Source organism: Serinus canaria, chromosome 1 (genome assembly GCF_022539315.1).
Source record: "Serinus canaria isolate serCan28SL12 chromosome 1, serCan2020, whole genome shotgun sequence".
Classification (NCBI taxonomy): Eukaryota; Metazoa; Chordata; class Aves; order Passeriformes; family Fringillidae; genus Serinus; species Serinus canaria.
The window spans coordinates 61,369,800-61,393,901 of record NC_066313.1 but is presented as its reverse complement, the minus strand read 5'-3'; the positions used below and the strand labels follow the sequence as shown (position 1 = coordinate 61,393,901).

Sequence of the window (24,102 nt, the reverse complement as noted above, 5' to 3'; positions counted from 1 at the left end):
AAATGACTGAGTGATTTGGTGGTGAACTGCTTGTTGTCTTTGTCCCAGTTACTGCCCTGCTGACTTGAAAAAAAACATAGTCCACACTGGTATAAGTTTTCTCTGTAAAACAGACCACAGGATTAATAACAGGCATGGGTAGAAAGCTATTGGGAATGTCAGGGAATGGATCATTTTTAGTATAGTAACATACTAGGGCAGTGGTGACAGAAGGGCTGGTTTTAGGTTTGCTTTCTAGTTTTATTTTTGTGTGCGTGTGTGACTAGATTAATACTGACTGTCTAAACATAGTTATTTTCCTAGATTTTGCATAAATAAAAAATGAAGGAAACATTCTGCTTACTCTAGTGATTTGGAACTACTATGTTGGAAGCCAAAAACATGGAAGGACTCTGTACCTCATCATTGTACTTTATAATATCAGACTTTCAGTTTCCCAATGGGAAATAAAACAGGACTTCTTTCCTACTGTCTTCACCCTTGGTGGCCAATTAAAAGCTTTTTTGGTTCCAGCTGAAGACTTGGCAGGTCTACTGTTTTGGCCACAATGTGATGAGGAGTATAATGAAAGTTAAAGTTAAATTACAGTTCAACACCTGTGGCTGGCTTGGCTCTGTATTCACATTTGACACCAAGCCAAGGCAAAGCCAGAGTGAGAATCTTCTAATGCTGTTTCTTGGCAGTCAAAGTCACCTTAAATACCAGTTAATACATTTATCTTTTCTCATTTATATAGCTAGCTCCAGTGCTTTGACTTCCATCTTGCTCAAAGGGACAAACTAGGACCTTGGCATGATTCAATTACTGCAGGTTTGGCTGAAGGAGTTATTCTAATGTAAGATAAATTTACTTTCTGAATGGAAAAGATGAAGCACAGCAGTTATCATGAAGCACATTGTTGTTTCCTCAGAATCTGATTTGAACTTCTGTTTGAATGGGTATTTCAAACTTCTGTTTGAAACACCCATTCAACCAGAAGTTATTTATCCCCACCAAAATAACTGATACCCATAGAACCACTTGCTCACTTTTCCTCCAGTGGGTTGGAGGGGAGATTTGGAAGAGTAAAAGTAAGAAAATTTGTGAGTTGAGATGAAGACTCTTTAATTAGTAAAACAAAAGCTACATGCAGAAGCAAAGCAAAACAAGTAATTAATTCACCACTTCCCATGGGCAGACAGGTGTTCAGCCCTCTCCAGGAAAGCAGGGCTCCATCATCCACAATGGTTACTTGGAAAGAGGGAGGACATCAATGCCCCTGCTCCCTCCTTCTCTCCCCAGGTGTTTATGCTGAGCATAATGCCATATAATCTAGACTGTCCCTTTGGTCAGCTGGGGTCAGCTGGGGTCAGCTAGGGTCAGCTGTCCTGGCTCTTACCGCTCCCAGCTCCTTGTGCACCCCTGCCCTCCTCACTGATGGAGTGAAAAGGCCTTGCCTCGACTGAGCACTGTTCATTGATAACACACTCCTTGTGTTATCAACCTTGCTTTCAGCATAAAACATAGCCCCATAACACCTACTGTGAAGAAAATTAACTCTGTCCAAGCCAAACCCAGCACAATGGGAAATGATTTTTCTATTCTTTAAAGTCTTCTGAGATATTTTACATTTTGTGGTCTGCATTTAATAAAACTAAGACTTCTGAAAATCTTCAATAGAATAGAAAGACCTGTTTACCACAAACCAGCCACTTTTCTGAAGACTACTTTACTTTCAGAGAATGAGTAATAAATTGTTTTTCAAAATTGACATGAATGTGGCAAAGCAGGCACTTGGACCTGGCTCTTTGGAGTAAGTAAAACGAATCCATTTATTGACTCTTTTGGGCTGTTTCTCTCAGTCTCATTGTGGCTGTCCCTCTTTGAACTTTATATTAAATAGGCACTTGAACGGGATCTTTGTTCTTTATAAGGAGTGAGTACTCTAAATTCTCCCTTTTATGTAAATCAATATGCCAAAAAATGGAGTAAAACCACAGAGAATGGAGTAATGGAGTAAAGGAGTAAAAAACAGCAGAAAAAGGAATGGTATTTATCTTACAGCAGCATTCATGTATGAACTTCCTATCTAGACTCTGATTACAGGCTACAGAAGAGAAAGGAAGTTCTAGGCAAAATTCATCTTATCTTAAAGCATATATTTAATAGATCAAATAAATTCCATGCTAACAGCACCTGTTTCTCTCCATTGATTCTGAAGAAAACTAAACTGGTTAGTTTGTTGCCGACATTGTGGCTTTGCGTCAAGTAGATAAGATTAATTGTACCCCTGTTGTCACTATGGTCTAATGTTTTGACTATTTGTCTGAAAAAAGATGAGGACACTCAGCCCCTTTAGAAATATGGTAGTGGGACACCAAAATGTTGCTGGTTCTTCACAGAGAGTTTAGATTAATGATAGAAACTGACTGGGGTAGGTAAGTGTATTATACTTGAGCAAGAAGTGGTACTTCAGGCAGGTGTTCAGAGAACATGTTTAAGAAAAGAGAGTACCTTTAATTTTTTAATCAGAGAAATACATGTAGCTCTTGAAAATGTTTCTAAATCTAAAACTATGCCATATAATTACTTACTATCTTAACTATCAATCTGAGTTTCTTAATGAATTTGTGTGTATACAAGCTGTATTAAAGGTAATGAAATTTTTGTTCATTCTATACCTCTATTGCTTTCAATGTTAATGATGATTACATTACAGAAGTTGTATGTGATCATTGACAGATTTGCACTACATTGTTCTTTGACTATATCAATATAAACCACTGGTATTAGTGAAGCAAGTGCATATAAGTGTTTATGAAGGCAGATATGCAACCACAAAATACATAGGTAATTCTTATGTATTCTTATGTAAGCATACATATAGGTTTTTATAGCTGTTATCTGTTCTTAGAAATGAAACTTATACTACTAACCAAGAAAAAGGTTCTTATATCACAGTAGAAAGATTGGATCAAATGTTTGTTTTGCATGATTAGATAATTTAGTCTCCACCTTAACTCTTTTCTAACTGCATCTCAATAAATATATATTGCAAAAATTGCTTTTTTTTAATCTATTTGATTTCTTGGCATTGTTGGTTTCGGTTATCAGTTGGATGTTTTGGTAGGGGATTCTGTACTGGTTTTTTTTGATCCATTGATTTCCAGGTTGCTGTTAAAAAATATTATATAGTGTCTGTTGCATTTCCTACTTCAAGGCATTTTTCTTAGAAAAATAAATGTTAAGCCAAAAAAAATTAACAAACCCAATCGTAACTGTAAGAAACAAGAGCACAGTAAACTTAGATAAATAGAAAATCTGGGACCCTATAATGGAAGTCATTCCTTAAATATGTGTTGAGTTATAATTCTGCTTTCATTCATATGCAAATATTATGTATTTTAAAGGGAGGGATTCATAGGCGGTTTATTATCTATAAAGATTTATCTGTCCTATTATGGCTACAGTCCAGAGGGTGGAATGCTACAGAGAAAACCTGTTAACAGAAATGACTAAAAAAAGTCAGTTCTGTTAACAGGTCGAGCTGAAACTTTAGATAATGGGTCACTGCCACAGTTTTCAAGACTGTAGTTCAATCTTCAACAGTGTACTGCTATTACAGCTTCTGATAAAGAAATACTGCTGTGAAATTTTGCCTCTAGAAAAACGAAGTGCAATTCTTGCTGTTCAGAAGTTGAGAGCTGAGACCAGATTGTGCTTTAGAAAATCATAGCTGTCATTTTTTCTACTCTTGTTCCTAAAGGAAAGTAAACTATGTCACTTGTGAATTTCTGACTCACTGCCTCTTTCTGCAGTATCTCATCTGTGCTAGCCATTCCAGGGTGACAGCTGAGTAAAAGCCCTGACTGTATCTCCATCTACATGTTCCCACCTCTCTCTTTTTTTTGAGAAAAAGTTGCAGCCCACAGAGATACCTGTTATAAATGCCTTTGGGTTAATTTTATCCTTTTGTAACCTGCATTTTAATACAGAAAATAGCAGATAGTGGACAAGTCTGAAGATTCAAATGGGCTTCAGCTCATAATATTACTACAGTCACAGGTAAAGGGGTACCTGAGCTGAGCTTATGTTTAGCTAAATAAATGTTTTGTACACACTAAATGCAATAGGTATTCTACAGATAATTTTTGTGTGGTCGCATGCCTTCCCCTGTGAAATTTGTGTTGACTAAGGAATGCACCTTATGAAACACCAGGAACATGCTGATTGTTTAATCAATATTAGTACTGCCTAGTCAAAATAAAACTAAGTTATAGGCCTATCTAAGTTCAAGAAGAGTTTGGAGAATGCTCTCAGACACATGCTGTGACTCTTGGGTCACTGGTCCTGCACAAGGCCAGGTTTTGGACTTGATGATCCTGATGGGTCCCTTCCAGCTCAGCATATTCTCTTATTCTGATACTATGATAACTATTAGTTAAATTGCAGTGCTGATAACACTTTTGTGTTATATATACAGTTTTGTTACAATATTGTTAATACTCAGTAACATGACAGTAAGCACAGATGCATACAAGGTTTCTCATATCCATCTGCTTTTGCTGATCTTATGGTGACCCTCCCAGTGCTCTGCTGGATCCCAAGGCAAATGAACCATTTGCATTACAGAACGACATAATACATCCTACCAATCCAGCTGAGATTGAAGAACACCCTCTTTGGCAATTTCCCTTTAATTTTCTTAAAGCATAGAGATGTGTTTCTGTGAGAACATTTAGCATCTTCTTTTCAGAAACGTTGTTTCATTTTAACTTTATGTTAATTCAGCTTGGAATATTTTTCTTATCCAAATTGCTAAAAGGCAGCTCTAAAGCCCTGTTTCTACCCTTTGTCAGTGATTGCATCAGTTCCAATACATTCTTTAATTTTACTACCATGCTAGTGTGGTGGTCAGTTACCAGAGAGCAACTAGCTGGAAATACAGGGTAAGGACTGAGGAAATTATCAGCTCTCGATGCTGCAGTCATACATATCAACAGAGGTATTCCAGGAACACAAGTTATTATTGTGGCTTCACTGTGACTAGAGTTGCTAAGTCTTCCCTTTGTTTGACTGTGGTATGAAACATAATATTCTATCATGTGAGGTGCATATTGCCAATAGAAATCCTCTTTGTGATCTCACGTAACAAAATATAAGCCTGTATACTTAGGAAGCTGCCTCAACAGTGAGACTTTAGGTCACTGGTCTGCCTCTTGCCTTCATGATTTCATTTAAACTAATACATATGAAAAGTGCTTGACATTGTATGATCTGAGCACTTGTGAAAAAGGAAGAAGCTAATCTCATGAAAGTTGTTAATAAGTCTTAAAGTATTATCAATGTTTTAACACATTATTCACTTTTGTATGGTATTAGGCAGAGGGGAGTTGGCTGATGTGATAAGAAACCAATTAATATGATACAGAAGCAAGTGTATGATAAGACCTTTATTCAGAATATTACTGGCTTTGGTAAAACCTCCCACACAGTCATTCAATAGATTCTTTATTGCAATTGTAGAAGGCTTTTTTAATGTCTTCCCTAGGAGAACATAGGGATGGGATTTGTTTGTTGCTATTTGTACAGCTTGGAGCATTATCAGCAATGAAGTAGCAACTTGGAAATCATCAGATTACCTCTTTTTTTTTTGAAAAACATCTCTATTACCAGCCCACAACTAAAACTCATGAGTAACTGACACTTTTTAATTTCATCTGAGTATTCAGCTCAAATGAGATCCCTTCCATTTGAAATATTACACTTATCACCCCCTCTAAAATACAGATATTTTATAATTTAACCTGGAGTGAAAGAGCTTCTCTTATGAACCTCAGGATAATCTTGGGTTTGAGAAATATGGAACTCAAGTTTAAATAATATGCATATTTATAGGCACTGAGTGTGCTTCAGTAAACACATGAGCATGAACAAATATTTTAAATACAGCTTCTAAAAATTTTTATGTATTATACAAGTTCTTGCATGCTTGTTCAGCACTCTAGCTTTTCCATAAATAAGAAAAAAAATATTAAATATATTTCATTTTTATTGATGCTGTTGTCCAATGCAGTATGGGCAGTTTCAGTGATTGCCAAGTACATCATTACTGCTCCTACTAGAATTTAACAGTTGTGAGATTTAAATGATTACATTGTTAGAGTTCCCTTTATTTTTTAGTCTCCTTCATGGGCTGTTGCTTAACATTTTAATATATGTAATGGTTAATTTCCCCTTACTATTGATATTGTTTTACTTGTAATTGTTAAGTCATAATGGAGTCCTGTGGCTTTAAACCATGCAATAAATCTTACATTGAAGCAATGCTAAAACTATTTTGACAGAGATTTATAATTTTGGATTGTGATTTGCCTGGGATCTCCAGAAATTAGCTGTCACTGTAAAACTATAATATTCCAGACATTACATATTTCCATTTCTGATTATTTTTTTGCATTAAGGCAAGCCTGTTAATGGCTGCAATAAAAAAGTGGATTTTTAAAAAGAGATAGTTAAAGATGAAGCAAGCAGCGTAGAGCAGGTGAATAAGGAAGCTTAATTCTTTCTATCTCATAAACGGGTAGGCAAGACATTAAAAAGAAATGAACAGTGAAAAGTCTAAAGCTAATGAAAGAAAGTTAAAATTGCCCTTTCCATACACAAAGTGCATTTTCTTTAATTTCTTTCTGATCATAAGTTTGGCACCCTGTGCTGGAAAAGAGTAAGGCCAGCAGATGTTTTCTTCTTAGGCATGCTCAAATATGCTCTCAGCTTGAATTCAGAAGACACAGCTGACTTCATTTTAAAACTGGGGAAAGAAGGCAAATGCAAAATTTAAGATCTGGGTGACAGCAGTTAAAGAAAACTAATCATATTTTTAGTTAACTGTTTTTTGAATTTGTTGCCAAAAGGAAGTTGTTAAACACTCATTTGCTTTTTCAAAGAGGACAATTAAACCCTTCACCAATGTGCTTCTTTTTCTACTTCTCTCCCAATAAATGAGATGAATTTGCCCTTTCTTAAATAGATATTGAACTTAGTAGCTTTGAGATTAAAGCATTGCTATGTGTATTTTAATTCTATTTTCATTACCTTACCTTAAATATTTTCTTTTAAATTATTCTTTTGCATTTTATTTAATTATTTTCACTAAACTATGTTCTGTTCTAAACATCACCAAGCCTGTAATTGTTTCAGGCACAAATAATAAAAGCTAATTTTTTGACATTCCCTGAAACACCAAAAAAAATCCAGCTGATATTTAATGGATTTCTCTATCCCTTCCTTAAGAGGCAGTTTCTAGTTTAATTCCTTCTCTGGCAAAAGGGTGTTTCATTGAAGCATAAATTCAGGGATCTAAAGGTCATGAATATAGCTCTTTGCTCATCTATTTATTCATCTGGGGTCATGAAAGTTCAGCCTGATATACCAATCTCTTTCTAAGAAAAAAAAAGGCAATACAGTAAACAAAATGAATTATTTTCTCTATGTAAATAGCAAACACATTAAGATAATGTTATTAACTACTTTTAGAAATTTGATAGATGCTCTGAGCAGGGCCTTTCAAATAATCAAAATACCTATTGCCACAACAAATCTGTAAAATGTGAAAAGATTATCTAAATGAAATTCTTCCTTGGTTCTTCCAAAAAGCTGTACCTTTTTGAGGATATTGCTGTGGATATTCTTTAAAAAAAAGTTTCCTTGATAAATGCTTACATTATTTAGCTCACAAGCTGCTTAATGCTATTATCCAACAATATAATTGCTAATTCTTATTGCTATAAAGGTATTTCACCCTGGATTGTCTCAAAGACATTTACTCATTTCAGTTATTGTGTTTCATAGCACTCTAAATTTCTAAGCATGAAATGGATTGGGAAAAAAGCAAAGTACTAGCTGGGACTGATGAAATTGTAAGAGAAATCTGTAAGAGAAAATTGTAATGTCTGTGTGGCTTTAAATCCTTTCAATCACTCACATAATTATCGCTGTGATTTTTGTTATTCCTATGAAACATATAAATTTTATTTTACATTTAAAAATTGCTACTTTTAACTATGGTGAATGTTCCTCTGTCATGTCTTCATGCAAAAGGTGACAGTCAAGAACATTCTGGATATAAATGAAGAATTTGGTTTTTTTTAAGGGAACAAGCTTGAAGAGTCATCATTCTTAAAATCATGACCAAGAGCAGGAGTACTGAAATCAGTCATGGAGTGGGGATGTTTCACACAATTCTTGATCCCATGATGCTGCTTCCAGCAGAACCCAGAATAAAGTTTTGAGTAGAGAACCCAAAGAATACAAAGAGAAATAGAAACACTTAAAGGAATATATATCCACAAAGAGAAAACACTAAGTACTTTAAATTTGGTGCCCACATCTAAGAGAGGTGTGAAAGCTCCTGGTGCAGTCAGTGACTGCTTAGTCTCAGTGACTAAGTATCTTAGCTGCTCACACAGATGTGCACGATACCATGTCTCATAAAAATCTGCTGAGGTCAAGCAAGACAGATCTCTCTGCCAGCTTTGATGGTAACTTTGATGAATTCCACTGAAATAAAAAGTTTAAAAATCACACTTTAGTTTATTCATCGCTTAATACTCTCTTGCTTAGCAGTAATCAATTTCCACACTGACATAAAGCCCTTGGCTTTTACTCCCTAATTTATTCTCTTAGGAGCCGCATAAGTGCCCTGCAAAGCTAAAAGTTCATTTCATCTTTCTTTAATTGCACATTAATTTCATGTAACTTTTACAAGAACATCATTGAAAAGCAAGATAATTTGACCTATTCTTTTATAATTGAAGAACTACAAAAGCAAGGGAAAAAAGAGTTGCTGAAATTCTCCTTATATTAATGAATTAGGCTTTTAATTGATTACACGTTTAACTTTCTGTTTAAAACTATGAAAATTATAGGTTAGCTTCTCAATTTAGTTGGTAATCTGTTAATTCTTATTTAATAAATGTATTAATTAAAATAAATAGGCTTTATCTTTATTTCTGTGTGACAGCTATCAACCTAAGTTGAAAACTTATGCAGTGCAATATCAGACAGCACTCATAATTATATCATTCCATTTATAGTTTAGAGCCATCAAAAGAAAGGCTAGCAGGCATAATTGCTAAGAGTAAAATATTAAAATGCAGTTCTTTCAGTAATTTATTAATCTTTAAAAATTTAACCTGAAAACTTATTTTTACTTGTTACAGTTTTTCTGTGTCTCCAGAGTTTTTCTTTGCCTCCTCACCTCCCAGCACCTCAAAAAAGTTATAACCTCTGTTTAAATTCAGCTTCTTTTAAAATGTGAAAGGAGACGAAAAGTTTGTAAAGTACAGCCTTAATACCCCTGCTTAAAATCATAGCTGTACTGATTTTGGAAGGAAATACCCAATACAATCTTCTACTTAAAATTAATTTTCCTGTTAGTAACTTTTGATATTGTGTATATGCACTAGACCTGGCTGGGATGGAGTTCATTTTTTTTTTGTAGGAGCACCTATGATGCTGTGTTAAAGATTTCTGACCAAAACAGTAATAAGACACAAATAATCTCTTTTTAACTAAATATTTCTAAAGGCATCTCTGCTTTTCACTCTGCTCCCTTTTCCCCACCTCCTCCCAGTGGATAGATTGGTCACTGCTCAATAGGTTGTAAGTTGAAAAATCTGTGCAGATCACCTGAACTAACCAAAGAGATTCTCCATACCCTGTAACATCATGCTCAGCAATAAAAAGGGAGAGATGAAGTTTTAGGAGGTTAGTCATCTTTTTCCTCAGGCCTGGCTGAACATTTATCTACCCTTTGAACATGGTGAGTGAGTGCTGTTGCATAATTTTTCTTTTCTTTTGTCCTCTCTCTTCTTCTGCTTATGAAATAATTCTTTCTATATGCCTCTTTTGCCTAATGATTTATTTTTTAAAATCTTGATATAAAGTAGTTTATTTTTCTTTAATTTTTTCCCTTCCTCTTATTCTATCCCAATGAAGGCTGGATGGGGGAAGTGAGTGAGCAGTGCTTAGCTGCCCACCAGGGTTAACCCACAATAGTAGGACACCTTTTATTTCTTCTTTTCCCAAGAAAAAATAACTCATGGCTATATGTTCACATCTGCTTGGGTCACCATGATTAAAAGCAGAGAAGAAATACAGTAGGTAATTATTCCTTTATCAGTTTTTCAGTAAACATGAAAAAAACATCTGTCCAACTCACCTTGTGATCAGTTTTCTAAAGAAGATTTGATTCAATTACTGGAAACAGATAATAGACTATACAGCATTGTGCAGATTTGTTCTAATCATGACAAGCACTTCTGAAGCCAAACGTGAAATGTGTGTGAGGGAAAATCATGCTTATGATGGACTTCTAAGTAGAATCACGAGGAATAGCAACCATGAAAGACATGATGTAGGTTTCTTTACCAAGCTTGCAAATGAGATCACACATCTAGCCAAGACTTCTAAGTCTTGGCAGTTCCAAGACTCCATAAGAGTCTGTCTTGTTCTTGGTTATTGGCTGCTCCCATATCTAATTCATAATTCCTCTTCTTCTAAGCCTCTTTACTCTTTCTTCCTGCCCAAACTCTTTATTTCAGTTTGCAACAGTGCCCTAACATTTTCTCGTCACTGCAACAAAATAATTGTTGCAATTAATTAAAACACCTTTTTGAGATTTGAACCTTATGTGTGTTTAACCACAACATGCTATTTGAACTCTTAAGTCCTTCTGAACGCTGATGGACTACCGATGCTCTTGTCTGGTGTCCTTGTGTGCTATAACCTCTTTGGTGTACATCTGTCCAAGTTGCTGAGAATTGTGAACAACTTCTTCTATACTGTTTTTCCCCAGTGTTAGACAGAGCTGTGCACATGGTGGAGTGAGTATAAGGCAATGCAGCACAGGCAAGAGATGACAGAAGCCATGTTGAGCCTATTATATTGAAGGTAAAAACTATGCTTTAGAATATCAAATGTATGCAATAGTGTTTTTTCTTCTGGAAGATGTATCTGAAACAACAAAACAGAAAAAACAACCAACTAACTAAAACAAACCAACAAACAAACACCAACAAACCAACCAACCGAAAAAGGCAAAAAAACCCCAAAAACATCCACATTCTAAATTAATCACTAACTGGAATCACCAATCCTACTTCAATTTTTCAGCACACATTCATTTAAGATAAGCCTCCATCATGGAATGGAAACAACAACACATATTAACATTGTTTTTTAACAGCATTTTTTAATTTCACAGAATTATTTAAGGAACAAAATTACCATATCTAGGATTCATTATTTATTTCCAGCTTTTAGGTTTCATACACTGTTGTTTACACTACATTATATTAAATTTCTAAAATATATTTAGGTAAATGGATGGTGACAAATGTTTTCTTTGACACCAAGTTAATGTTTTACACCTGTAAAAATTATCTGGACCATATAAAGACACAAATATGGTTTAACCACAAACATGCCCACCTCCCCCACCCCAGTGGAATGGGAAGGAGAATCAAAGTAAAACTTTTATGTTGAGATAAGAACAGTTTAATAATTGAAAATAAAGTAAAATACAATAGTGACGTTAAATAATAATGATGATAACAAAAGTAAATAAAGAAGTGATGACCAGTGAAATTGCTCACAAACTGCTGAACGATACCAGAACTGCCCATCCCAAACCCAGACTGGCTGCCCTTCTGGGCAACTCCCCCCAGTTCACAGAGTGGACATGATGTTCTGTGGTGTGCAATATCCCTTTGGTCAGCTCAGGTCACCTGTCCCAACTGTGCTTCCTCCCAGTTTCTTTTGCATTCCTCCTCACTGGCAGATGATGAGACAAGAGAAAAGTCCTTGACTTAGTGTAAACACTCAACAAAAACTGAAACGTCAGTGTGTTATAGATATCATTCTCATTCTGAATCCAAAACACAGCACTGTAACAGCCACTGAGAAGAAATTAGATGTCCCTTAACTGCAACCAGGGCACAAACATTGAAATCTGATTCAAGAGTAAGGTACTTGTTTGCAAGTGTACACAAAGAGCGTAACAAATTGAATTTTCTTTCAGATGACGGTATTGAGGGTAACAACTACTTAAGCATAAGTTTTGGGGACAATTATTTTCCTACATGGTCATACAGGTCTTCCTACTTGACCTTATTGCTGAGAAGTGTTCATAATGTATTATTTCAAAGGATAAAAAATTAGTTCTTGCCATATTCTGATAGTGCACCATGAGAGAAGTGGTGAAGAAAATATTGCTTTGAAGGCAGTGTAATCCCACATGTTTAGGAGAAAGAAAACAAACCCCATTTATCATCTTTATGAAAAGTCCCCCAAATATGGCCTTTGATGATCCTAGCTAGCCCAATGGCCTTGTGCTGTTAGTTATTAGCTGCTTGTACCAGGCTTTTGCAGGCTCTGGAGTCTGTAAATAAGCTTTGCTCACCTACGAACACAGCACAGTTACAGCCCAGGCAGTTGTGTTACCTTTGTGGTTGTGTGATAATGGCTTGGCACATGGATGCTTTTATTTGATCCCTATTCCATGTCATTTCTTATCACTATAACCAAGAACATGCATTTGAAATTACAGTTTCTGCAAAAGAATGCACAACATTTAAATGTCAGTTAGATCTGTTTTATAGCCTATTCAACACAAAAGATTTAATTGCTATTAAGAGCATAAATTCATAGCATTGCACAATCTGTTTTTTGTTTATTTAATCCTATCATTTTAATCTGCACACTCGTGGGACATGATGTTCATTAAATTTAATGAAATACTGATCTTGTTAGTGTCAAAGGAATTTTGTGATTGTCTTTTTTAAAATAAGATATTCATATAAGTTTATCAGGACTTCAGTGAATTCAGATTTCCCTTTTGTTTCATTCAAAAAATTGTTGCTGAAGTAATGGCTCATCTATAAATTTTTATCCACAAACAAGGAAAATTGTTTCCTTCTTAATGGTTGTTCTTAAACAGTTCATACTTCTATAATCATTCTTTGCTGCTTCTCAGAAGCATAAAAAAAAAAAAAAGAACTTTTTCCAAAGATAGGAACTTCATAAGAAATAGACATGCTCTGAAAAATTTACTTTAAAACAATGAAATTTATGGTTATCATCTTGCTGGTGCTGATAAACAGTTCAATTCTGGGTAAAATTGGACTGTCTGTAATATTTCAATGAGAGGCTAAAAATATTAGTTAAGTCTTGAGATGTTAAAAACATAAGCAGCTGAGCATGGAAATTAATGGTATTTCTCCTATCTCTGGTATTTTTTTTAGACCTGCTTTACAAACAAATTAGGAAACCTAGGGGCAGGTGAGCTGTATCTATGATATTATCTGTGTGATGATAATGCTAAAAACCAACTGGGCAGTTCCTCAGCCCCTTGAAGAACCATGTCAAATAATTGCAAGCAATGATTTATCTAGCCTTTGCAATAGCATCTACAGTAATAGTGCCTTGACCAAAAGCCCTTAAGGAGCCTATTTCTGCAACAAATTGATCTTTACATTAATACCCTTTTCTTATTTACTTCCACCACTTTTCTGTTCTTTGCTTTTGGCCATTGCCCCATCCTTATCATTTTCTAGACTAAATAAATCCCTTCTTTCTTTTATACAGTATTACCCTGTAGGTACTTGAGACTGATCACATCCCTAGTGTTTTCTGTTTGGTAGATGGCACTAGATCATTTAGTGCTCCTTCATATGGTTTATTTTCTGGTTGTTGTGTTTCATTTTGTTATTGATCCTTGTAGTCCTGTAGTTTGTTCTGTCCAACTTTTTATCTGTGAGAAATAGCATTGCAGACACAGGGCAAGGGGCTCACAGTGAAGACATGCAGCATCCCTGCCCAAAGTGGAGCAGTAAAAGTGCTTCTGTCAGTGCTGAATGTGGTCACTGTCCTGGGGGTGCTGGTACCATGAGAGATGGCTCCTTGGGGTATGCCACATAGCACGGTCCTTGGTGGGAGGCACAAAACCAAGTAGAGCTTGAGGCTCCATTTTGACTTGGACAATTGTTTTGTGATCTTTGCCATGGTCTGCACTGAGACATGAAATTAAAGCTGTCCCATAGAAGGTGTAGATGGGCTGTGGAACAGCAAGGGAAAGTCTAGTTGGGTGGTTCATGCTACAAAATGCCAGACAGATTTTGTTTGCAGATTCAGATTATTATCAGACACTTACACTCTGTAAGTAAGATTTCATCTTTCTAGTTCTGTTCTGATACTCTTCCATTACAGCTAACTATTCATCCAACAGTATGCATACACTTATGGTAAGTCAGGATAATAATTTCTATCTGGGCTGCTTCTGAGGGTATAAATTTATGTCTTATCATGTTTTAGCATTCCTTTAGTGATGAGGCTGTCACTGCTCTTAAAAGTGAATGGGCCAGGAGAAACCAGGGCTGATTATACTTCATACCCCTCTCATCTGATAGTTTTAGAGGTACCTTCAGGATGAGATGGATAAATTTACACCTTCTCTCTGTCTGCATGTACATGCTTATAAACATACTCATGTATCATTCAAATGTAGACAGTGTTGGAATTACTTCAAGTTGTCTTAGAAATCTCAGCTGCAGAGTAATAGAGAAGACTTTGTTTCTTTCTTTCTTTGTTTTTTTTTTTTATTTTTTTTTTTTTTTTTTTTTTTTTTTTTTTTTTTATTTTATTTGTTTTTCCAAGTGTGTGCAGCTGAGGTGTGGACTATGGTGATGTTGAGTACAGGTGTGAATATTTACATCCAAACAGAAAATGTCCAGAATTTTAAAGAGATGATGGTCTTTCATGATAGCATTACAAATAGAGCAGGTAGCAGAAATCTTGTTTCAGCTGCCACACCTTGTAGTGCTGCTTTCACCTTGGATTCATTTCTAGCAGTTGGCTGCACCTGCACTCGCCCCAAGGGGCTGATCCCATGCCAAGCAGTGCAGAATGGCTCATGGGCAGGACATCACTCATGGCTACCAGAGCAGACTTACCATGCTACATAGCGCAGGGTTATGGCTCTCTGTAGTGCCTATGTCACCCTAAGACAAAAGAATAATTTTTTGTGTGCTTTTTTGGGTAGGGGTATTGGAAATACAGTGTACTGCAGTCCTCAGCATGAGAATTTTAGAACATGAAAGGGAGCACGAGGTGGGCCTCTCCTTAAGAGGGTCCTGAGAGCAGGCAGGAGTATTTGCAGGCAGACTACCTGTGGAAAGTGTGTTAGAGGACTGTGCAGGGCAAAGAAAACAAATCTGATATAGTCCTGTATTTAGAAATGATCCCTGGACAAAGCTCTGCTCAGAACCATACACAGGTTTTCTTTGGAAACAATGGGTTTAGAGAGATTTGTGTGACAATAAAAATTAGGGAAGGAGGATATGAAGAGTAAACTCGGCAACAAAGCTATTTAGCTTACATAAAAGTGTTTGTTGAGTTTGGTTTAAAGCATTATTCTTCACTCCTTATCTCATAAAATTGTATCCCATAGTATTCTCATTTGTAGATTGGTTGCAAAGCATAGTTTCACGAGTATCAAATTGTTTTACCATGCAGATAAGGCAACAATGTATTTTGTCCTGGCTATCTCTGAGTAGTGATATTTAATGATCTGACAGCCTTGTTCAAATGAAGAATCCATTACTTTAACAGCAGATACAGAATTCCAGAGAAAAATAATATTTTAAACAAAAAGTGATCTATGTGTGGGTGTGCCTCACTCAGCATTTATTACTCTTTATGGCAACTCAAACAATTTAAGAGATGCTTCTTCCAACTCCAGTGTGTCAGCCTGGTTCTTTTGAAGAATGTGCATTCTCTGCAGAAAAAGCAGCCATTAATCCCACCATAGTTCTTGAATTTTTATGTATTTTGCATACAACTCCTGCACAGATATAAGTAAGTTTTTGAGGCTGGTAATAGGAAGAATTAGGTTGATAATTTCATCATTGTCCCTTGCAAATCTTTAGCTGCTTACTTTTGTATGCTTGATCTTGAATCATTCCTTTGCTTTCTACTTGTGATGTAATTTAATACAGCAGAATTTTATTGAGACAGTTTAAATGTTACATGTATATATTATATGTACATATTATGTATCTATATAGAAACTCATTTGTTTTAATTGCTTGCCAAAAGGCATTTATGCTGAGATTTTGGGCTTCTTGTTGAGATTGAGTGTAGGAAAAGATACCTTAAACATGTGCTTTCTATTTCATTATAAGAATCATACAACGGCAAAGTTAGTCTTCTGTTAGAATATTTCTAACTGTGTATTTGCACACTTCCCACTTCTCTCTTCTGTCCAGTGTCTAAAGAAACTCTCTGCAACAAAAGTTGTCAGATAAAAAAGATGTCAATAAAAAAGGTAAAAGATGGCAAAAGTCATTCCTATGGGAATCAGTTTTCCAAGCTCCATGGATTCTTCTAGTTCATCAGATATACCTGAGGTAAAGGGCAATGTCCTGCATCAGTTTGTCTGTCCAGTATCACTCCAGGTCAGAAGAAAACTTCCTAGTCTGAAGTAGAATGAAAATTGGATGTAGATTTGGGAGGATGCAGAGATACATTCCTCAACAGTGAAATGTGCACTCACTGATATCAGCTGAAGGCTTCCTTAGAAAAGAAAGAAAGAAAGAATATGACCTGTGATTTACTCTAAAAATATTGAAATTTTTTAGACTAATCAAATCATTCAGGTTGGAAAATATGGAGTCCAATGTTAGACCAAACATCACCATGCCAACTAGTCCGTAGCACTAAGTAGCACATCCTGGGTTTTCTTGAATACTTCCATGGATGGTGATCCACCACTTCTCTGCTCAGCCCATTCAAATCCCTAACCACCCTCTCAATGAAGAAATTCTTTCTAATGTCCAATTGAACCTCCTCTGGTAAGCTTAAGGCTATATCCTCTCATCCTGTCTGTGGTTGCCTGGGAGAGAGACCAACCTCCACCTGGCTACACCCTCCTTTCAGGGAGCTGTAGAGAGCAATAAGCTCTCCCCTGAGTCTCTCCTTTCCAGGCTCAACAGACCCAGCTCCCTCAGCTGCTCCTCATAGGACTCACTCTCTAAAACCTTTTCTAGACAAGCTCCTGCACCTCAAGGTCTTTTTTGAGTTGAGAAGCCCAGAACTGCACACATTACAATACTCAGGGCATCACCAGTGCAGAGGAACAATCACTTCCCTGGTCCTGCTAACTACATTATTTTTTACACAGGTCAGGATTTCTTTGGTGTTCTTAGCCACCTGGTCACACTGCTGGCTCACAACCAGGTTAGATGCCAGCTCTATCTAATATGGTATCTATTTTATTTTTAATATTTAAATATTTATAATGAATTTGATTATTCATGAAAAATTAATGAAAAATTAGAAAAAATAATAGTTCTATCAGAGTACAGGAAAGTATCAGAAAGTTTGGAAAGTATTGTTAATTTCAGCATAGCACAGTCAAAAAAATTCTATCCTAAGAGAAAAAAAAAACCAAACAACTAAATTTTATTTTTCTTTTGCACCCTTCTTTTCCATTAATTTTCTTCTCACTGAGAGCCATCTTTTCTTCTTCCTGAGAGAAACTTCTTGGTCTTACTTCCTTCTAGCTACAGAAGTCAAAAGTAATGACCACTTTAAGGTTTTATATATTGGTTTCAAGCTCAACAGATCCAATAAATTAATGAGTACTATGGATCTCCCCTCTTTGACTTACTGCTTAGGGCCATCTTCAGACAAAAAAAAGGCTTTACTTCCTAACTGGAAAGATTCTTTTAAAACCAAAAAGAAAAGAAAGATGATAAGCAATTCTGAACCTTTCAAGTAAATGACAAAACTTTTCAATTGACATCCGCAAAGGCCAGGTTCACCCTCCATTCTTTGTGAGGTTTGAACAAAGCCTGAAAATAACAAGCTACAGGAAACAGGCCTGGGCTGTGTTCTTGCTTCTATTTGTTGCCCATACTTTCCCATGTCCCACTTGGGAAATTGCAACTATAGCTGCTGTGCTTTCTTATCCATAAAATATCTGTAGTGATAATACTGATTCAGCAGCGCTTTAACACTTATCAATGTCTCTCTCCCACTGACTTAGAATTTTTATAGGTTCTTTATTGTGACTTGGAATTTGAGCAGATGTACAGAAAGAAAAATACATCATGGCTACATTCTGAGGGATTTTTCACATCGCTGTATTCTAAACTGTTTAACTAGGTGGCTTTTTATTTTATTAAGAAATAAAAAGAAGAGAAAAGAGACTATGAAGTGTAAGCATAGAAAATCTGTCATACCTGTACTGATATATCTGATATATCTTTTCTTTCAGCCTGCAAAACTGGAGTCTTTTATAAATATATATATATATTTATATAGATAGATAGATATAGATATAGATATAGATAATATAGATATAGATATAGATAGATATTTCCTTTCAAGGGAATTGTAGAGGTTCTACACCCAAAACATAAGAACATAGGATAAATAAAACAGGGTGAAAGTCATCTTTGGACTAAGTAGGCCATGAACTCTGGAGAGTTATGTCTGTCCTTATCAGAAGGTTTAAACACAAAAATAAATTATAATTAAAGAACTGTAAATATACATAGTACTTTAGTCACAAATAGTAAGTCAAGGTTACCTTCTCCAGTCAACCTTTTACTTATCAGGAGACTTACTTGCAAAAGTGAGTTTCTCCTTTCAGACAACTAAAGGCAGTACAAAATTATCTGTTTCCAGTGTTCATTCCTTCTCAACTTCCTTTAAAATCAACTCTACTTAGTGAAAAAAAGGAATTTTTAAAATGGTTTCAAACATTTACAGGATAAAGAGAGATGCACTACATTTGGATATATAGAATCATGTCCAGTTTTACATTGAAACTGAAGTGGTACTCAATGAGGCCTGGAAAAAAAAACTATAGACTTGTTATAGCAAGGTTATAAAAATAGAATGGGGAATCTATTTGTCTATAGCATATTCAATAAAGCTGTAAAATTAAAAGTATATTTTGAAGTACTATAGACTGAAATGCCAAAATAGCATGTCGATTTTTAAGTACGTTCAGTAGAGTGTTTAGTTTATTAACATGTTTGCAGAAGTTTTCCATCATTACCTGTGGCATATTCACTAATCTCTTCTCACCTATTTCATATGTATATTCTTTGTATAGAGCTATCTACAATAGCCTATCACTGTTTTAGTCTGTCTGAATATATAGCACTGAATGCCCAAATCTTCCATTAGACATACCTGAGCATCCTCCTTAAGCAGATAAGAGTGAAGTGTGAAAGTGTTTGAGGGCTGGTCAAGCCTAAAGGTTCTTCCTTGAAATTCTTATAGAAGATTAAGATTAAAATTGTTGAACTCAATGAGACTTCTCTAGTGTATCAAAATGATCATGTGATGCTAGACTTGACAAGTCTTTTTATTTCACCAGAATCCCTATAGTCAGCATTTGGCAATGTTCATGAGGGTTAGAATTTTAAGTGGTTTGTTGTCACCTCTCATACTGCAAGTGTTAACCAGCTGTAAGTTTTTTAAAAAAAAGTCTTTTATAGTCTTTTATAGTCTTTTTCTTCTTCCAGAAAAAAAAGGATAAACATGAAAATCTAATCCCATGTGTTCTGAAATATATGTCTTTTTGCATGTAGTGACTGCTGAAGAAGAGGAGTCACTGTGTGTTTTTTATTTGATATCAAATCACTCTGATTGGGAGAAAGGGTGGAATACAGCTATTTTTACTCTTGTTTTCTACTGAAGTACTTCAGTTGTCCTTCACTTACACCCCCTCATCACACCCACAACACACATTCATTATATCATACTTTATTGTTTAGTCATTCATTTAACAAAGGTTTAAGTCAAGAAGTTTAATTTACCAATTGTGTAAGATTCTCTTCCTCCACCTTTCCTCTTTAAACTAGATTTGATACTTTTTGTGCAGTGATGTGAAGGTAAAAACTGAAATGTTGTTCTCCTGAGGCTCTCCTTTAACATCAAGATTTAATTTTTTTAATAATTAGAAACATATTCCTTTAAAAGACTCTGTGGTGGAACAGTGTTACCTCTTTTCCTGTGGAAGCAAACCAAATTGTGATACATAAGAATTAATTTCAGTTTCATTGGTCAAGAAGTATCTAAAGGACTGTAGTCAGATTAATATGAAATAAAAAATGTGAAGTAGGTAACTAATAGAAGGATAATAATTCTAAACATAATCTTAAAAGTCAAAATCTTGCATATGTATATGATCTGTACTTCTTGAGGGATTTTAGTTCTGAGTTTTTGTTTACTTAGGTTGCAGGGAAAATAAATATTTTGTAAATATTTGGGAATAATGATAAAAAATTTTGGTCTTGAAAGTTTCAAGCAAAAGTAAAAAGAGCAAGTTTATTAGAAAAGTGGATAGAAGAAAAACTGTTTAAAATTTCTTACAGCATTTCACAAACTTTGCTCTGGTGCTCTTGCTTTCAATTTATCATCTGAACATATATTTTTTTTTTTCTCATATCCAACTATTGAGAGAAAAAGATCACAGTAGTTCACTTAGCAGGTTTGTAAGGGTGTTTTTTCTTTCTGCAGGCTATCAACACCCCACTGTATTGTTCAGCATTTCAAACATAAATTTTGCTTCCTCTGCTGTTCTGTTGCATTTCTCACATGTTCTCACTGATTTGCTCTTTCAAACTTTCAGTTCTCAAGAATTCTCAAGTATCTTGCCCAGAAATATGGGGCTGCACCAGACCTTTTCCACTGCTTAGGATGAGTAACTGAAGGCCTCCTAATTTATTTGTCTAAAACTAAGTAGTGATCAGGGTTCTGTTGCCCGAAATTTTGCATGTTTCTATGTTTTTGCTTTTTCTTTTAATACTACTGAGTTCTGCAATGAATGTAGCAAGTCATAGAGAGTAGAACATTTTTACTATTGCTTGTGAACAACCATATCCTCTATCATATATTCACATAGGAATAAATAAATTATTTACACAAGAAAAGTCCTGCAGTATGATTCATACATGTGTCATCTTGGACTGTGTCCCTGTGGAGCAGACTGGATCTCTCCACTCCACTGTGGCTTTCCTTGGAGCCCCATCTGGTACTCCTGTACAAGGCATTAGTAACAGCTCAGAATGTTTGGAACTGATCTGAAGGTGTTGTAAACCATCAAAGAGTGGTTTTGTAGCATGAAACAAAGGATGCATGTTGAATTTCAGGTTGGACATACCTGGTCCTCAGGAATGTTAAGGCTGTTTTAGGATACCAGTGTAAGCCTGCCGGAGAGGTGCTGATAAGGGAACAGCACAGGGCACCACTGTGGTGACATTCATGTTACTGTTAGAAGGGGACCCTGACATGAACAGCCCTGTGTGCTTTCAAATTCATAGCTCTTGCTCAGTGAGTTCCTTGCCCTGCAACCCCCAAACACACACTTGAGTTTTTTGAACCAATAGTATTTTTCTCAGTCTCTCACAGAGCTGTGCAGGGATTGAATCCTGCTGGGAGCTGGTTAGAATGCTGCAGACACTTCTGCAGTTGAGATGGCTAGTGCTCCAGTTTGCTCTCTAATCTCATTTATTTAACAGCACAGATATATTGTGTGTTTATTTCTTCTTATCTGTGCATTCTTATAGCAATGCTGAACAGTTGCATCACTATTTTTATGGTTTATCCAATCTTTGGCATTTAACTGACTTTTTTCTACATTATGTATCTATAAATACACACACACACATGAATCCAGATAAAACTGTTTTCAGTATTTTCAGATATCCTTCAGGAAATAAAATTACCCTCATTCTTAGGACTTAGAACTATCCCGGCATTTCTTTGCACTAGTTACTTTTTTTTTTCCCTTTCACATAAAATTTCCCCCATCAGCTCCAGAAACTTTTGAAGTACTTGCTTAACCCTGGAATATTTGTTTGGACTGGTTGTTCTCTTCAGTCATCAGGTTTTATAAACCATAAAGCAGAGACTTTATAAACCACAGAGCTAACTACAGTACTGGGTTTATCTTGGCGAAAAGAGCCTTAATGCTCTAACAATTTTTCCTTCATAAGCAATGTCCCTATTGCACTGTGGATGCCAAAAGCATCACATGCTTCTTTTTCTTAATCTCTTTAGTAGGCCCTAAATTTTAGTTGTGATTTATAGCCTCTCAGTAACTAGTTTCTAGTTTCATACTCAGCAGTATCATGGTCCTCAAGTTGCTGACCTGCTCAGCAAGCTGTTTAGGTGAAAATTGTGGCACCTGGCTGGTTTCCAAGCATGCCTGCACCTCTATTATTCTGGAATCCCTGTGCTCAGTTATTTCAAACCAAAGCAACTTTTCAAAAAAAATTTAAATAATAGCCACAAAGAAAAATTTTTAAAAAAAGGATTTAATTAAAAAAAAAAAATTAAAAACCCAACCTAGTGAATGGTTAAATGTATTGACCAGTGTTTGGTGTACTGGTAATCAAAGCATCCTTGGTATCCTTGCCTCATCAAAGTCAAAGCTTACTTGAAGAAAAAATGTGAATAATCTTTTTTTTGAAAAGTCAACTTTGCCATTTGTGATTTTGACCTTTCTATTTTTAGGATTAATGTAACTTAGAAATAAAATACTGACTTTCAAATAGTACCTTACAACTCCATTACAGGGAAAACAAACACTAAGGAACAAATGCCTTCTTCTCATTACTGCTTTTTGATATCCTTCACCTGATCAGGGCCTAAAGTTGAAATTTAAAACTGGTTGCCCAGATGTGCTGAGTTTAGTCTCCTCACAAGAGACGGTATGTGTAAAAATGCTTGGTATTTACTGAATATCTACTTTGCTGCTTCATTTTTTGAACATCTACCCAGCTGGCTCTAGGAAAAACCTTCACCCAGGAGTTTTCTATTTTTCTGAAATGACCATGAAGGACCCTAACTTGTCCCCAGATGGACTCCTCTGTAGCATAGGTAGGTGAAGTTATTTGACAGAAATCCTACCCTCTCACTTTGCTAGAGCCTTAAATCTGTCTTTGAAAAATGTTGTTTTGTCTGTGAAAAAACACTGGTATGGATTTAGCATTCAAATGGCATTAAAATGTCAGCATAGTAACTGAAAGTTCCAAAAATAATACACAGTTTTAACTTTATTTTAAAGATTTATTCAAGTAGTTTACTTAGTTAATAACAACTAAGCTGTGCTTAATATTTACTGGCGGTAGTTGCAGCAACCTCAATGCAACTGCTTTTTCTACTACCAAATCCAGAAAACTTAGTGGCTTCTTACAAGGACACATTAGATAGTTTTTTGTTTGTGATTCTTTACCTCCCAGAAGCCGCAGTAGCAGGCACTGCCTGTCTCTTGTGCCCATTACTCTTTACTGCAGCACCATCTTTCCCATAGGTGAGCAAACTGGACCAGTAAGGGGAAAACTCAGCTTCTGGTTTGTTCTTGCCCATCTCTGCCTCTTTTTGTGTTTTCTTTTTTAGAGGGATTGTCTGCATTTGGTTTTCTTGTTTTTTTTTTTTTTTCTCCTTAACCATGCCCTTTGAATCAAGTAATTTCTCTCCACTACAAAGGACAAGTAACTACATTAAAAGACTTTTCATGCCAAACCAGTGCATAATTTAGGAGTCTTTTATGAACTTGACCACAGGAATCAGTGGTCACTAGAGATTACAGGGTTTTTTAACATCAAAAGCATGAACTCAAGAATTGCATGAATGACCCTTTTTGTATGATACAGCACTTTGAAGGTTTTCTTGTGGGTCATTGTTTATTTTTCACCGGGAGTAAGGAAACATTACTTGCTGTCCTGAAAAATAATAGTTGAAAATGCTAGCACATAAGCTGCAATATATGGTCAGGAGGTTCAAATAAGTTCTGCTCTGACAGCCAATAAATGCAAATATTGTAGGCTTCTGTTTTATATCTAAATATCAGCATGAATCTTGTTAGAGATTCAACCCAAACTGTTTTCCTGAAATTAGTCAAGCTAAATCTTTCATGTAAAAATAAGTTATGACTGTTTGGAAAGAGGCACAATGAAAATAGTTTTTTTTTCTGTGAAATTGGTAAGTTATAATGAAATGGTTAAGGCTCTGAGGTGTGGTAAATCCTGAACTACGGTTTTT

The 24,102-nt window shown here is 35.6% G+C and overlaps 1 protein-coding gene across 4 annotated transcripts in view; it reads left to right on the top strand.

The window, feature by feature from the left end:
• PCDH9 (protocadherin 9) overlaps positions 1–24,102 on the top strand; it is a 668,321-nt gene that overhangs the window by 576,922 nt on the left and 67,297 nt on the right. The gene's annotated exons all lie outside the window — the stretch shown is intronic.